The sequence below is a fragment of the Paramisgurnus dabryanus genome, chromosome 5 (genome assembly GCF_030506205.2).
Source record: "Paramisgurnus dabryanus chromosome 5, PD_genome_1.1, whole genome shotgun sequence".
Classification (NCBI taxonomy): domain Eukaryota; kingdom Metazoa; phylum Chordata; class Actinopteri; order Cypriniformes; family Cobitidae; genus Paramisgurnus; species Paramisgurnus dabryanus.
This window is the reverse complement of record NC_133341.1, coordinates 19,957,595-19,971,994: the sequence shown is the minus strand read 5'-3', so window position 1 is coordinate 19,971,994 and position 14,400 is coordinate 19,957,595. Positions and strand designations below refer to the sequence as shown.

At 33.7% G+C, this 14,400-nt stretch overlaps 1 long non-coding RNA gene across 1 annotated transcript in view; it reads left to right on the top strand.

Moving 5' to 3' along the window:
• Positions 1–14,398, top strand: part of LOC141282189 (uncharacterized) — a 39,265-nt gene extending 24,867 nt beyond the window's left edge. The window contains exon 3 of the long non-coding RNA XR_012336708.1: positions 13,447–14,398. This is a non-coding gene — a long non-coding RNA (uncharacterized lncRNA). The remainder of the gene's footprint in view (positions 1–13,446) is intronic.
• Positions 14,399–14,400: the final 2 nt, after the last annotated feature.

Here is a 14,400-nt window from a genome sequence, read left to right as displayed (position 1 = left end):
CTGTAGTAAAACCATGGTTAAATTTCATAAGGGTCAACAGACAGTTAATCTGTAAAAAAATCCTTTATAAAATATAAATTACCATAAAATAAGGCTGCATAATAAATGTGCAGGCTGCTTATACAGTACCAGTCAAAGGTTTCCTACTATAATAGCAAACTCATCAGCAAACTATTAAATATCACAAATTTAATTATAGGAATTGTGTGGGACTTAAAGCATCCAAATAAATCAAAATTATTATATTTTATCATCTACAGAGTAGTTACCCTTTGGCTATAACACTTTTATCAAAAACTTCTTGAGGTCTTCTTTTAAACAATCCTGAAGGAATTCACATCTTATTGGCTGCTTTTTCTTTAGTATGCATTAAGCCATCCATTTTAAATATTATTTTTTTAATACAATTTTTGTTTTATAATTAAAACAGCTATATTTTTGTCCACACAAGTAATTTAAACAAACACAAGATTAAAAGATTTCAGGAAAACATTTCAGACAAGTGTTTCCGAAAATTTAACTGGTACTGCATATAGAGATAAAACACCATCAGTTATTTTCAAACATTAATATTGCTCTTAAAGGAATGAAACAGGAGTGAATGAGATAACATGAAAGAGGGAGATAAAATACTTTAAAACAGAGAGAGAATGTTTACTACAAAGATATACAATTCTTCTTAAAATATAACATATATATCATACAGTTTATGTCATACACTGTCAGAAATAAAGGTACAAAACTTTACATTTTCTATCACTGGGGCTGTACCCTTTCAAAAAGTACAGCTTTGCACCTAGGGATTTCATTTTAATACCTCAGAGGTACATACTGGGACCAAAGAGAGGTTATTAGTACCTCAAAAATACATATTAGTATCTTAAAGGTACATATTGGTACTAAATGTTTACATATCTGTACGTAATGATCCATACAATTACCTTTTTAAAGGGTGCTGCCCCACTGATAGCTAGGGTACATATTTTGACTTTTTTTCTAACAATTTAGGTCATTAAGGTACGGTAATAAGGTACGGTATCAATATCTATTTTTAAAAAACATAATAAACATAAAAAAACCAAATCCATACATTTCATCTTATCTTTAGCTTACTTTACATATGTAACACATATGTAATAACATAGTAATAATGTTTAGAAAATGTTAGTAGATACATACGTATACATTCGAAGATTTACTTTTTGCATTATAATGTCTAAACCATCATTAAATTACATTAAAGCACATGCTTACTAAATAATTTGAATTAGCATTCAGGCACCATATAGCCGTCACATTTATGGGGTCCAAATGTATGAGACTACACTGAATATCTGGGATTAGAAATCTAGAATTTTTAGCCTGAAAATAAACAATACATATAAAATAAAATAAACTTAAAGCAATATAAGACATAAAATAAACAAGAACATTTGAAATAAATAATGTTATATTTAACCTGTTCCAGTGAAGTTACTTTTATTTCTATGTCATTGATCAAATGTTAAATGCTGACAGACACTAAATTGTCAGATTTCCTTGATATTTGAACATCGTCAGATCATGCTGGGGTGACATAAATCATCAGTTTTTGCACAAACTTGCAGAGTCTATGCCAGCTAATGTGCATGGTGTTATTATAGCAAAAGTCTATAAATATATAGCAGTGCCAAAGGGTTTTCTATTACCCTGAAAAGGCTTATTTTGCAATATCTGGCAGACTTACAAGCTTATGTCTTGGCTGCATCAAATAAATAAGTACACAGGAAATGTAGTTTTGTTGTATATAGGTGTTCCTTCAAACTAATTATACAGCCATTTTACCTCAGAATGCATTGATTAATTAACATATTACAATCAAGTATTCTGCCTAGTCTTATACACTAACTATCAGACATTTTGAATCAGTCATTCTTTATTATTATTATTTAACAATATTAGAATAAAAATCAAAGCTACTCATGTATGGAACACAAATGGACGTTTGGGAAATGTATTGTGATTTGAAAAGTACTAAATAAATCAAAATTTCATTATTAATAAATTGTATTTATTATATTTGTACTATAAACATAATGTCAAAAACATATGTCAAAAACATTTAATTGCTTCGGTTGAGCTGGGAATATAGGAATTTGATTAAATTCATCAATAAAAAAAAACTTTCTTAAAACAAAAAAATTGAAGCAATTTGAAATTTAGTTTTGTAATAAAAGATTTTAAACCTAAAAAAACAAATGATTATTAAAATTACAGAAAAAATGTCAGTCAAGTGATCTGCCCAGTATATACTGTATTTATAAGTAAAATTATATAAAGAGTTTAGTGGCACATTAAACCGCTTTTATGCGAAACACACATGCGCAATTATGAGGACTATAGTTAAATTGTATTTGTATAACAGTTAAATGTGGCTTGCAACCTGTGGCTGTTAATGCATCAGGATATTGCTCAAGTGTAATGTAGACCTGCTTTTGTACCCATAGCAACAAGTCTTAAAGCAGCGTTATGCTGCAGGTGTTACAAAGGGTCATGTTTACCAAATAGTTGTAGTGCCTGAGTTTTTGTCTTATGTTTCAATCTTTGTGTTTTGATTTAATAAGTTTACATGATGTTAAAATGTCAAAAACCTGTCTTTACATTTATCTATACAGAGATGATGAGATGTTTATGTACATCCCCGAATACAAACCTGATCAATATAAAAGGTTTTTTTCAAGTTACTCTACAAATCCTAAAAAAGTCCTTGGATGTAGGTTAAAAATGTTAACAAGCATCTGAATCTATTGTAAAAGGGGTGCGCGAGGCAAAAACTAACGCAGGTTAATTGTAACACGGACCGTTTACATTGTTGCGAGCGATTTGTTTCTCTGGTATTGTTTTCACACTGCCAGAAGACGTTCTCCTGCAAATGATTGGAAATGTATAATGTTTTTCCAGAAAGTTATTGATGAATGAGTGTTTAGGTGGCATATTAGTAAATTTTTTCATCATATGTTTTTTTGGTTTCTGAATTGGGTGTGTAAGATACCAAATCCAATGCTATGTCATATTAATAAGTGTCTTGTTGACTAAAACATAGCATCATTTTGAAATATGTCTGCAGCTCTTTGCAACTTTTTTGGTAGGCTTGAAAATATTTTCACCCAGCAGGGTTAATTGTAACCCCTCAGCACTAATGATGTGTTATTTTAATTCTTGCCGTTGTTTTAAATAGGCTACACACTAATGATTGGTGGCTGCCAACAAAATAAATGTGACTTTCTTATGAACAAAAATAAATAATTTTAAAAGACAATTTTGGATATCTTTAATATTGATTGAATAAGGTCATGTCAAAGATTGAAATCATAATGAAATGAATGGCTAAAATCAACTTTGATGCTCACTATCTCAGACTTTGATTTTGAAACTGTAGTATGTTTATTACAGACTTGGTCACATATAAAAATATTTTTTTGTCATCATTGTGCTGCTTTTTCTCACATATTTAGACATTTTTTATCCATTTATAATTGAACTATTATTAGAAAAGGGCTGGATAATGGAATACAGTGTGGATACCTGTCTATTATAGACAGATATATAAACAATATCCACTTCAAGTATATAGACAAAAACTTCGAAAAACTTAATTTTTAGCAAGTGTTACAACTAACCCCCTGCCTGTTACAATTAATCCCACCTATGTGGTAAGTTGTACCATTTGCACTTCTGTCATGTTTGGTGTAATTGTCCAAGAATGGTACTAGAAACAAACAAATGTTCATTCATAGAGGTGTGTGTGTTGCTTGTGTAAAAATATAATTCAGGTCTTATTTTAGTTTAGGATTAGTCTATTCCCTGTCCAGGAAACCTCTCCTACAGTATACTGTAATATGTGCCCTATACATGCATTTAATTGAAGTTCAAAACTCTAAAACAGTACTATAACACATGAAACTTAATAATATGAAACAAAACAAATATATTTTTTAGTTTCTTATGACACCAACTAAATATCTTTGCATCAAGTAACCGAAAGGTAAAGCTGAATGCATTTTTTTAATCTGACGTGTATTGATATAATTTAATTTGTGTTCTTAATTTTTGTGGTATTATTTTATATGATTCTAATTCAATTAAAAAACAAATATTTAAATAAATATACAATTATGTAGTTAATTTTAAGTATTTGAAATATGTCAGGTTCTTTTCTAACCTCCATACTGAGTTACAGTATATACTGTGTGTGTGTGTGTGTGTGGGTGGGTGTGTGCGCGTGTGTGTGTGTGTGTGTGTGTGTGTGTGTGTGTGTGTGTGTGTGTGTGTGTGTGTGTGTGTGTGTGTGTGTGTGTGTGTGTGTGTGTGTGTGTGTGTGTGTGTGTGTGTGTGTGTGTGTGTGTGTGTGTGTGTGTGTGTGTGTGTGTGTGTGTGTGTGTACAACAGAGAAAAAGGAAAATAAGAAAGGAGGTATTGTAACAGTGGGAGGAGAGAATAGGAATAAAATGAAATAAATTAAATAAAAACTAATGTATGACTGCAGTATTTTATCAATTTTTTACACACACACATTTTTGTATATTTCTTTAATTAATCACAAACCGACTTTAATAAATTCTCTGTCATTTAAATTTGTTTCATGGTTAAAGTAAGAAAGTTTGTTTTCCCTACAAACTGTCAGATTAAACATTGTTTATCTTATTGTTAAGTAGCATACTGATATAAAATCAGATGAAATAAAATCATTTTGCATGCATTATTTTGCATGCCGTCATACACATCATGACCTGTCTTGTATCAATCAAAAGTCATGTGACATGAATGTGGAGAGATAAACTTTTCAAAAGTAATGCTGAATGATTTAAAACAATTAAGTTATGAGCATAAATAAATGCAGCTAAGTTTAAGAAGTTAAAAGTTAAGATAAGTTTAAGATACAAAACATGGCGTTTTCAGAAGAAGAATTAAGCTAAATAAAACTACTTAATACATGTAGCTTTGTTAAATCCAACTATGTTGTGTTATAAATATGACAATGTCTAAATTATTTTAATTGCTTAAATTAAACACAATTACATTTTAATAAATAAAGTATAGCATAGGTTAAGGCATAATTAATAGTTGTGTGGAACCACTCAACAAACAAATATAAAATGCAATCTGACATTACCTATATCTATATTTAACAAAATGTATTGTTTGTTGATTCTCCTTTCACTTTAATTGTTATTTTTAAGACAAACACTGACCACAAAAGTTTCAATGTAGTTACAACATATTTTATTATACTGAAAGTTTTGCAATTTATAATAAATTCTGCACACTATTCTGATTCAGTTAACACCAACATTATGTCTAATAGGGCATTCTGAATATTCTGATACAGATTTTTTTTCAATTACTCAAAATGATTACATTTGGCGATCCCATGTTGGATCAGAAATATTTATCGTTTTAAGATACGTTCAGGTTTAGATCCTGGTTTTCCCTGTACAGTAATAGTACATTAACAATGTACAGCTTGTTATTTCTGTGTGTTTATCTGTTCTTTGTCACTGTGATGGCAGTGATATTCTCTCTTTTTGGCTGATTTAAAGCTGCGAGTTCTAATATATGGTGTTTGTATTGTGACTTTACCCTCAAGCAGTCATTTGTCTTTAACATTCAGACAGTTTTCATGGGGTCATAGGTTCAGCTGCATCATTGTAGTAAAGTGGGTGGGTAGAGGTGTAAATTTTGTTCTGTTGCCTCAGGTGGAGTCAGAGGTCACTACAGTATTACCGCTGGCCATAAGTTAAATGCAGTAAATATGACAGCATGACAAGTCAAATTTGTACCGAATGAGGTGCTTTCTGACCTGCGCATTCATTTATACAATTTCAGTATTAAAAAAAGTATATTAAAAAAAACCTTTAATTTGTTGTAAGATTTTCTCAAACCATTTTACACATTTCGTAATTTTATTACTTATTTCCAATATTTAATTCAGTTTAATAATTTTACGAGCGAAATATGCAATACTTTTACTATATATTACTATATATTTAATTGTTTCTGCCATATTTAAAAATATAAGCTCACAAATAGTGTGTAATTGTAATATGCAAAAGTTATAGGGGATTGCAGTTGTTCTGAAACGCTACAGCAACATCAGAATATTAATACAATTAATTTTTAATGTATTTTAAAGTGCTTAACACAACTTTGTATTGTTGCAAACAGTAAAAACGGTAAATAGTATAGAAAAAAATACATAAAATGCATAGTATAATTGCCAATTAAACATTGTTTAAACTGTTGTAATTTTTTTCGAATTTGAAAAGAATTGTCATACAGCGTTTCAAAAGTTCATAACTTATTTATATCATCATGGATTGCATTATATTTACTGCATCATTTTAAATGGTAAAAGGATACAACAATAGGTAATGCTTCCTTAATTTTTTGTTGAATCAACTTAGATCTTCAAGTTAATTTAACTTACTATTATTTATCTTGACTTGCGATGAGTTGTTTTGCCTTTTTAAATATAGTTAAAATATGTAAATATATAACTTCTTGTTATAAGTTGTAGCAACTCATCACTTGTCAAGCTATATAATAGTAAGTTGAAATTACTTGAAAATCTGAGTTGATCACACACAAAATTTTACAGTGTAAATGACATTATGTTTTAAGTGTATACACAGTTTGTTGAGCTGAAATTGTTGAAGTGATAGTGACAGCGTTTAATCTCTCTCTCTCTCTCTCTCTCTCTCTCTCTCTCTCTCTCTCTCTCTCTCTCTCTCTCTCTCTCGCTCTCTCTCGCTCTCTCTCTCTCTCTCTCTTTCTCTCTCTCGCTCTCGCTCTCTCTGTGTGTGTGTGTGTGTGTGTGTGTGTGTGTACCTCGTAATTATCATGTTGTGGGGAGCAATTGTCCCCACAAAGATAGGAATACCAGTTTTTTTTGTGACCTTGTGGGGACATTTTGAGGTCCCTATGAGGAAACAAGCTTATAAACCAAACAGAATGATGTTTATTGAAAATCTAAGGCAGCAGAAAGTTTTCTGTGATGGTTACAGCTTGGTTTAGGGGAAGGGAATAGAATATACAGTTTGTACAGTATAAATTGCATTACGTCTATGAAATGTCCCCACAAAACATGGAAACCAGAATGTGCGTGTGTGCGTGTGTTTTACAGCAAATCTAATTTATAGCAAATAAGATGGAAAGGAAAATGGATATACAATACACAGAATATGTATATGCAGAATGTATTTATACAAAATCTGTTTATTTACAGACTCTACTTTTTATATTTATGTGCATTGGAGACTTTTGTAATAATTATAATAATTCTTTATGATGTTTGACGTATTTTTAGAGAGAAACATAAAAAAATAACAAACAGACCAACAAACAAATTTTGTCTTCCTAGAGGTGTTATAAAAATACTCTTTTTTTGTCATTCAGGATGTGCACAACAATATAATGTATGGGGAATAGAGTTTTTATAAAAAATTTCATACGCAATGACTGTTCAGTTTATTAGCTAAAGTTGAGAGCTCACTCTTGTAGCAATAGTGTCATGAATGTCATGTTAACTTAAGAAAAAGGAGTCCTTCTCACAAGGGCACAACAATTGTTTTTATTAACGTAATGCTTTTCTGACATTGTTTTTGTCTGTAGGGGTCTCCCTCTTTCTGGCCCCTTTGTGTGAGGTTTTCATTTCCTTGATATTCTTACTTCTGTCTCAATTTAAAAAAAATTCTCTCTTTCTCTTCCCATATCTGCCTAAAATATTTATATATAGCATAGATGATTGAACAGCCTTCTAATTTTGCCAAATACCACATGTATTTTCAATCCCTTTACCTTTTTTCTTTTTACAGTCTTTGTTTCTTTCTCCTCTAACTTCTTCACTTTTCTTTTCATTTTCTCCACCTTCACTCTAACGCTGCAGTTTCCCCTTTTTAAAAAGTGCCTCCCTCAGTTGTGCTAATCTGAATGAGACAGATTTTCCTCATTGTGCTTACTTTCCCTCTTTTCTATTCTTTACTTTCTTCCCCTATTTTTTCTTTTTATATTTCTGTTTATCTTATTTCCTACCTTTTCTTATTTTTGTGTTTTAATTTGTTATGCTTATACACTATGTATTTCCGTCTTTGTCTCTCATTCTTCTGTTGTCAGTGACGACAACTTCATTTTCTTTGGGGCAAATAACCATGTGAAAATTAATTTGGGCATCACTAATCCTCCAGAAATGGACAATTGGTAATCTAAATGTGAAATAATTTACTAGTTCACATTTTAAACAATATTGAATGTGTAAAATAATAGACACATGCACCTGTGCAGTCCAGAATTGCCTCTGGGACCCGGGCAAAATCTTGGCGGGTTGCCATAGTAACCCTGACCACCAACAAAATGCCAGGTGTCTAAGGACATACTGCTGGCGCCAGTGGGTCTCTAACCCCTCCCTGCATGGACTCTCTCACTCCACAGACACCCCAATGATGCCTCCTTGTCTCTGAGAGAATAGATAAGCCAGAGCACTGAGGGAATTTGAATAGTTTAGTATACTGTACCTCCCTTTTCCAAAAAGACAGATTTAGCATGTTGCAGTCAAACTTTGAATTAAATTTTTGTACTTTTTGCTTTTTTAAATAATGTGTATGGTATGCAATAATTGCTGTCTTTAATTTGCCATACACTTCCATGTGTATACCAGGCAAATATCTGTTTGATCTTTGGCATTAGTTCTCACTCTTGCCAAAAGCTTATTAGCAAATTCCCCATGCCATCTTTCTGTGGTTAGCTTGAGGTCATCATCAAGCAGCTGACAAATTAGGCTGACACCTCCCAACCAGAGTGAAGTCTGCCTCATCTTAGATCCTCACCTTTCAATTCAGGACTTGAACTCTCTCTGTTTCTCTGTCTTTTGCTTTCTCTCTTGTTCCCGGTTCTGTTCCCACTTTTCTTCTTTTCAGAGATCTCCTACGGTCCAACCTGGCCAAAGGCGTTTGGTTGGCGGCTCTCCACGTGGCACAAAAGCACCGCGGCATTCCTTCTGTCTGTGGTTAATCTGTAGTGTCAGCCCGCTTTGGCCGGGCCGCACCGAAGCACAGGGAATATTAAAAAGCCCAGCGGCAGAATTCCTCTGGAGCAGAGAGAGAGAGAGAGAGAGCGAGAGAGAGAGAGAGAGAGAGAGAGAGAGAGAGAGAGAGAGAGGTCAGTTGAGGTTGAGTGGTGGGGCTGAACAGCAAAGTGCGAAGTTTGAATCGCAAGTTCAAAATAGATGATTACAATTAATACATTTTACTCTGAAGGTAAATATAAATATATATATTACACAATACATAAGTGTTTTAGTAGTAGAAGACATCTAGCATAAATGTCTTAAATGTATCATAATTAAGGCTAAAGGACGGTTTAATTTTCCCACCATTTTACATCCTTTATTATGATGTGATCCCGCACTGAGTTTAATTAATTCATATTTTAGTGTAATCGCTGAACATTATGTTATAAAACTGCGTGCATAATTACAAAATAAAACAAGAAAAGCTGTTTAAATGATTTTTTGTTGGAGTATTGTCTGTCAAACTGCAGGACACTACAGTCACACAGCAGGATATTTCAAGCTATTAAGATATTTTCACACATGGTTGCCAACAGTTTTTGTTAAGTAAAGCTTTAGCCTAACAAACTATGAACACTTTCAGCATTGTGATTTTACAAAAACAAACCATCTATGCGATTTTGTATGGTTTTGGTTTATTTAATGAATCTACTAACAAAATCCAGTTGTGGATTTACATGCATCACAGAACAATTCAGACCACTGAGACAATTTTATCGTAACCTCCATTTTACAAATTAAATATATATATTTTGTTTTAATAAATAAAATCAAGTGAGATGTTGACTCTTCAATTACCATGACTGACATTGCTAATGTAGACCTATATGCTCAATAGTGATATATTTATATAGCTTATATATATATATATGTTAATGTAGAGATTAACTTATAGGCAGTCCTGTACTATAGGTTGTTCTGTAACCGTGTGCAAGGTTGTGTGTGTGTGTCTGTATAGGAGAGATTTTGGTGGGATGTTTGCTCCACAGCGACTCCCTGTGCAGTACCGCTCCCTCTCTGTGGGTCAACGAGTGCATGCTTTACCCAGAATCCTTCAGCATAGTCCTTCAGTCAAACGAAAAACATGCTGCTTCTTTAAGAGCATGAAACAGGAGCCGGCTGTGTGTGTCCCTACCAGAGACTCACAGTTAGCCCAGAGAGAGAGAGGGAGATGGGGGGTGGGGTACGGGGAAAGAGTCAAATGAAGGTAATATAAAAAAATAAGAAAATGAGTACCAGCAACAAAGAGAGATGAGCCAAAGATGAGATGAAAATGGGACCAGACAGAGGATGAACCGGGAGGGAGAAAAACGAATCAGAGAGGAGGGAGAAGCCAGCAGGGGTTGCACGACGCAGAGCAAGATGGCAGAAGAGAGAGAGCAACTTATTGCTTTCCTGCTCTCTTCTACACAACTGTGAATCTGCCGTTATTCATATTGTAATATTACGGGTGTGAGTTTGTCGTTCTGAAAGGAAAGAGTCGCTGCTGTTGCTAGGAGAAGAAAAGGTGCAGTCCTCCCTTATTGGTCATATGAAGTAACTCTATTATCCAATCAGAAAGCTCCGGTATCAATGAGAGAGAGAGATGGCCACACTAGAAGACCTTATTAATATGCTAGCCATGTTTTATGGGTTAAAATAAGTCTGGGAGTAAAGCTTATTGATGAAACAATAGTGAGGTGTGTGTGTGTGTGTGTGTGTGTGTGTGTTGCTGGTAATGCATTACTATAGAATGTGCATGTTAATGCATGTGAGGAGGGGGGGGTGCAGATACAATTAATTCTTCCCATGTAAATATACATTGTGATATCTGACTATGTGTTCACGACGTCGCATGCAATACCCAATTACTGGTTTTGGAATATTTTTACCATGCATGTTATAAACATGTAATAATATTCTTATGTGACACAATTGGAATATCTGCAATGTAGTTGCATTAGTAATAAAGATTAGAGCTAACCAATAAATCTTACAGTAAAAGCTACAAGTCAAAAGCTACAGGTGTACCGGGTTACCGTTTCTACAACATAGAAGATAGCTAGGACCGGTGAAAGATCTGTCTTGTGTATATCATTGTTATAGGTAATCATAACTTGCGTATAGTAAAGTTTCAGACCGGGTTGCAGCTGTATCTTTTTTAACAATACATACTCTCTTTGGAGGATATTAAGCTGCAGGCACAATTGTTTCCTTTCCTTTGGCTTCAGTAATAAAACTAAGTCACAGGGCACTGGGTACAGACATTCTCTCCAATATTTCTTTAAAAATTCTTTTCACAATTATTTCCTTGAGAAAATCTTAATTTTGTGCCAACCAACAACAGCATGTGTTGACCCTGAGTTCATTTTTAACTTTATCTTTCATTTCTAACAGTGTTTGTTTTTGCATTTAAAAGCATTTACAGGGTCAATATATCATGCATGAAAATCTGTCTTTTTTCATGTTTAAGTGCTATAATTGTGTCCCCAGTGCTTGTATCAACCTAGAAAATGTGAAAAAGATCAACCCAGTAACTTAGTTTTGGTAAACCATTCTCTGCAAGCATTTGAAAAAATAGGTCATTCAAATTTGGCTCCCCTTGTGATGTCAGAAGGGGATAATACCGCCCCTTAATCTGCACTTTCCAACCACGGCACTGCCATTTGGTGCAGAGATCAGCTCATTTGCATTTAACAGGACACACCCAAAATGGCACATTTTTGCTCACACCTACAAAGTGGCCATTTTAACATGTTATAATAAATTATCTATATGATATTTTGAGCTAAAACTTTACATACTTACGCTGGGGACACCAAAGATTTATTTTACATCATAAAAAGTCTCCTATAAAATGTTTGGACCAGATCAGTATTTATTTTCTTCCAGTTCATAAATGCAGTATGCATGTTTATTGTACATATTTTCTTGCACGACAAAGCAATATTTTCCGTAAATTTACGGCCTAATTTTCCGGTACTGAACTGTTTTATAAAATTACAGTTTCTTGCCGTAAATGGTTGCATGAGTGGTGGGTGTGGGGGGAGGAAGTGTACCGAAATTACTGACTGGTATGTGTTGGCCACTGATTAATATGCATTTTCTGTCTGGACATGTATTATAAAGACTGAATACTTTTGAAACGTCATCAGTAGATGGCCAAGTACAGTTCCAATTCAAAGTTAACATCTCGCAAAGAACAGTTAAAATCCTAGATGTGTTCCTACATCATACCTTTAAGGACCCTAATCTTATGAAAATTAACCATGTTGTCTTGCTTTTTTTTTTACTACAGTAAACGTCTGTTTTGGACTGCATAACTCCTTTAATATAAATAAAGTCCATTAAAGGGTCCATTAAAAGTTCCTCATCTTATCTTTGCCATTCTATTATTTAATTGCAAAGCGGCAATTCAAAATACGGTAATTTAACAGTAGGATTACAGTATGCAGCTGGAAAACCCTGCTGCCAGTATTTTAACATACATTTTAAGAACAACCGTAATTTAGAATACGGTAATGAAATCGTAGGATTACGGTACACAGCTGAAACATGCTTGCGGCATTTTACCATTAATTTACAGAACAGCCGTAAATTAGAATACAGTAATAAAACTGTAAAATTACGGTGCACTGCTGGAAACCCCGTTGCCAGCATTTTACCGTAAAATTACGACGATTTTTTTTTATGAATTATTATTGTGTAATTTTACTCGCATTACTTCACAAGAGTGCAGGTCATCATTACAACATCTAAAAAAAGGTTTGAGCAACTCAAAGATCCACTGGAAAAGGTTTAAAGCGTGATTTTGTCTGATTCATGAAGTCATATGAAGGTTATTTTACTTAAGCGTCAAAAACTGTATTACTGTAATCTACACATAGATGATTTCTGATGCCAAGGTGCCACTTGGTTTGGATTTTTTTCCTAATGTAAAGACCTGTTCAACCTTATCTCAACGGAATTCCTACATATTTTACAAGGCGGCTAATTTGTATGAAGTTGTACAAACTGAATCAAAGCTGTAATTATGAGGGAAAGTATTAATACAAATTCCGCCCCTAAACCCAAAGTCACTGGGCTGAATCATACTAAAATAGAAAAATATATGAATTAAACACCTTAAAATAAAATACGTACAAATTGCCAAGAGATTGTGTTGAGCCACATTTTGTGAGCTATCAGAGCTGTAATACGTTTCAGGATTTGTGGTTGTTGTAACTTCAATGGAAACAGTGTTTCAAGTGTGATCAGAAAGAAAGTATCAAAGTAGATTGCTTTGACAAAGTTTTTATCAAGTTCTTTTTTTAATACTTTCTTTAAGGTCTTTCTTTCCCAATCTTTTGTTCCCTTCTCTGTAGATATTTGTTTCCGCTCTGTGTGTCGGTAGTTGTTTGAAGTGGAGGTACAGAAGTGGGAAGCTTTGAGTGCAGGTGTCTGAGTGGGATTTGCAGGGCAACAAGGCACACACACACACTTACACATACACACAGCTGTCTTTGTTGCGTCCACCACCTGGTTAGTGTATTGGTTTACTTCCCGCCATTTTAATCATTTGTGTTTTCATTCATTCATTCATTATCGTATTTAATATACAATTTTCATTTAATGCAATATTATTTGTAAAATCAGAAAAGGCTGGGTTGATCTATGTTTAGCCTGTTTACAGGTTTGGATATATTTTAAGTTTTTCAATACACATATATAGTAAAAAATTCAAAATGTGCATTTGTCATCATAATTTATCTTAAATAATGTAATATTTAATTGCAAATATAGCTTCAAATGTCTGGTCATGTGCATGAGTGTCCACAGACCGCTCTTTCCTTACCACTGGCTTGATCAAACCCAGAAACAGAGGAACGGAGAGACAGGGACAAACAACACAACCGTGTCTCTCACACAAACACACATAGTGGACAATAACAGCACTGTGTACGGGGAAAGAAGATCCGGCAGGTCGAGATACCACAGGAGAGCAGTGCCTGTCTGTCTGCATCTGCTTTGCTCTGCCTGCTGTTTGATGTGCAGGGATTAGGGGAAATCTGAGAGTTCCCACTTTAACTGAGCCATAGAGATGTTAACATGCAAGAACAGATACACACACATTGCTCAGATCAAATTATGTCTCTAAACAAAATGAATGAATGCAGATTTACTTAATGCAAATGTTGTAAATATATGATTTGTAGTGCTTAAATACCTATGGGACTCTACACACTGATACCCGGTTAAGTTAATGACACATGCCTGTTATGAGTATCTACTGCTCTCTATTGGACAGGGGAAGTAATTGACGCCCTTTTTGCAGCATC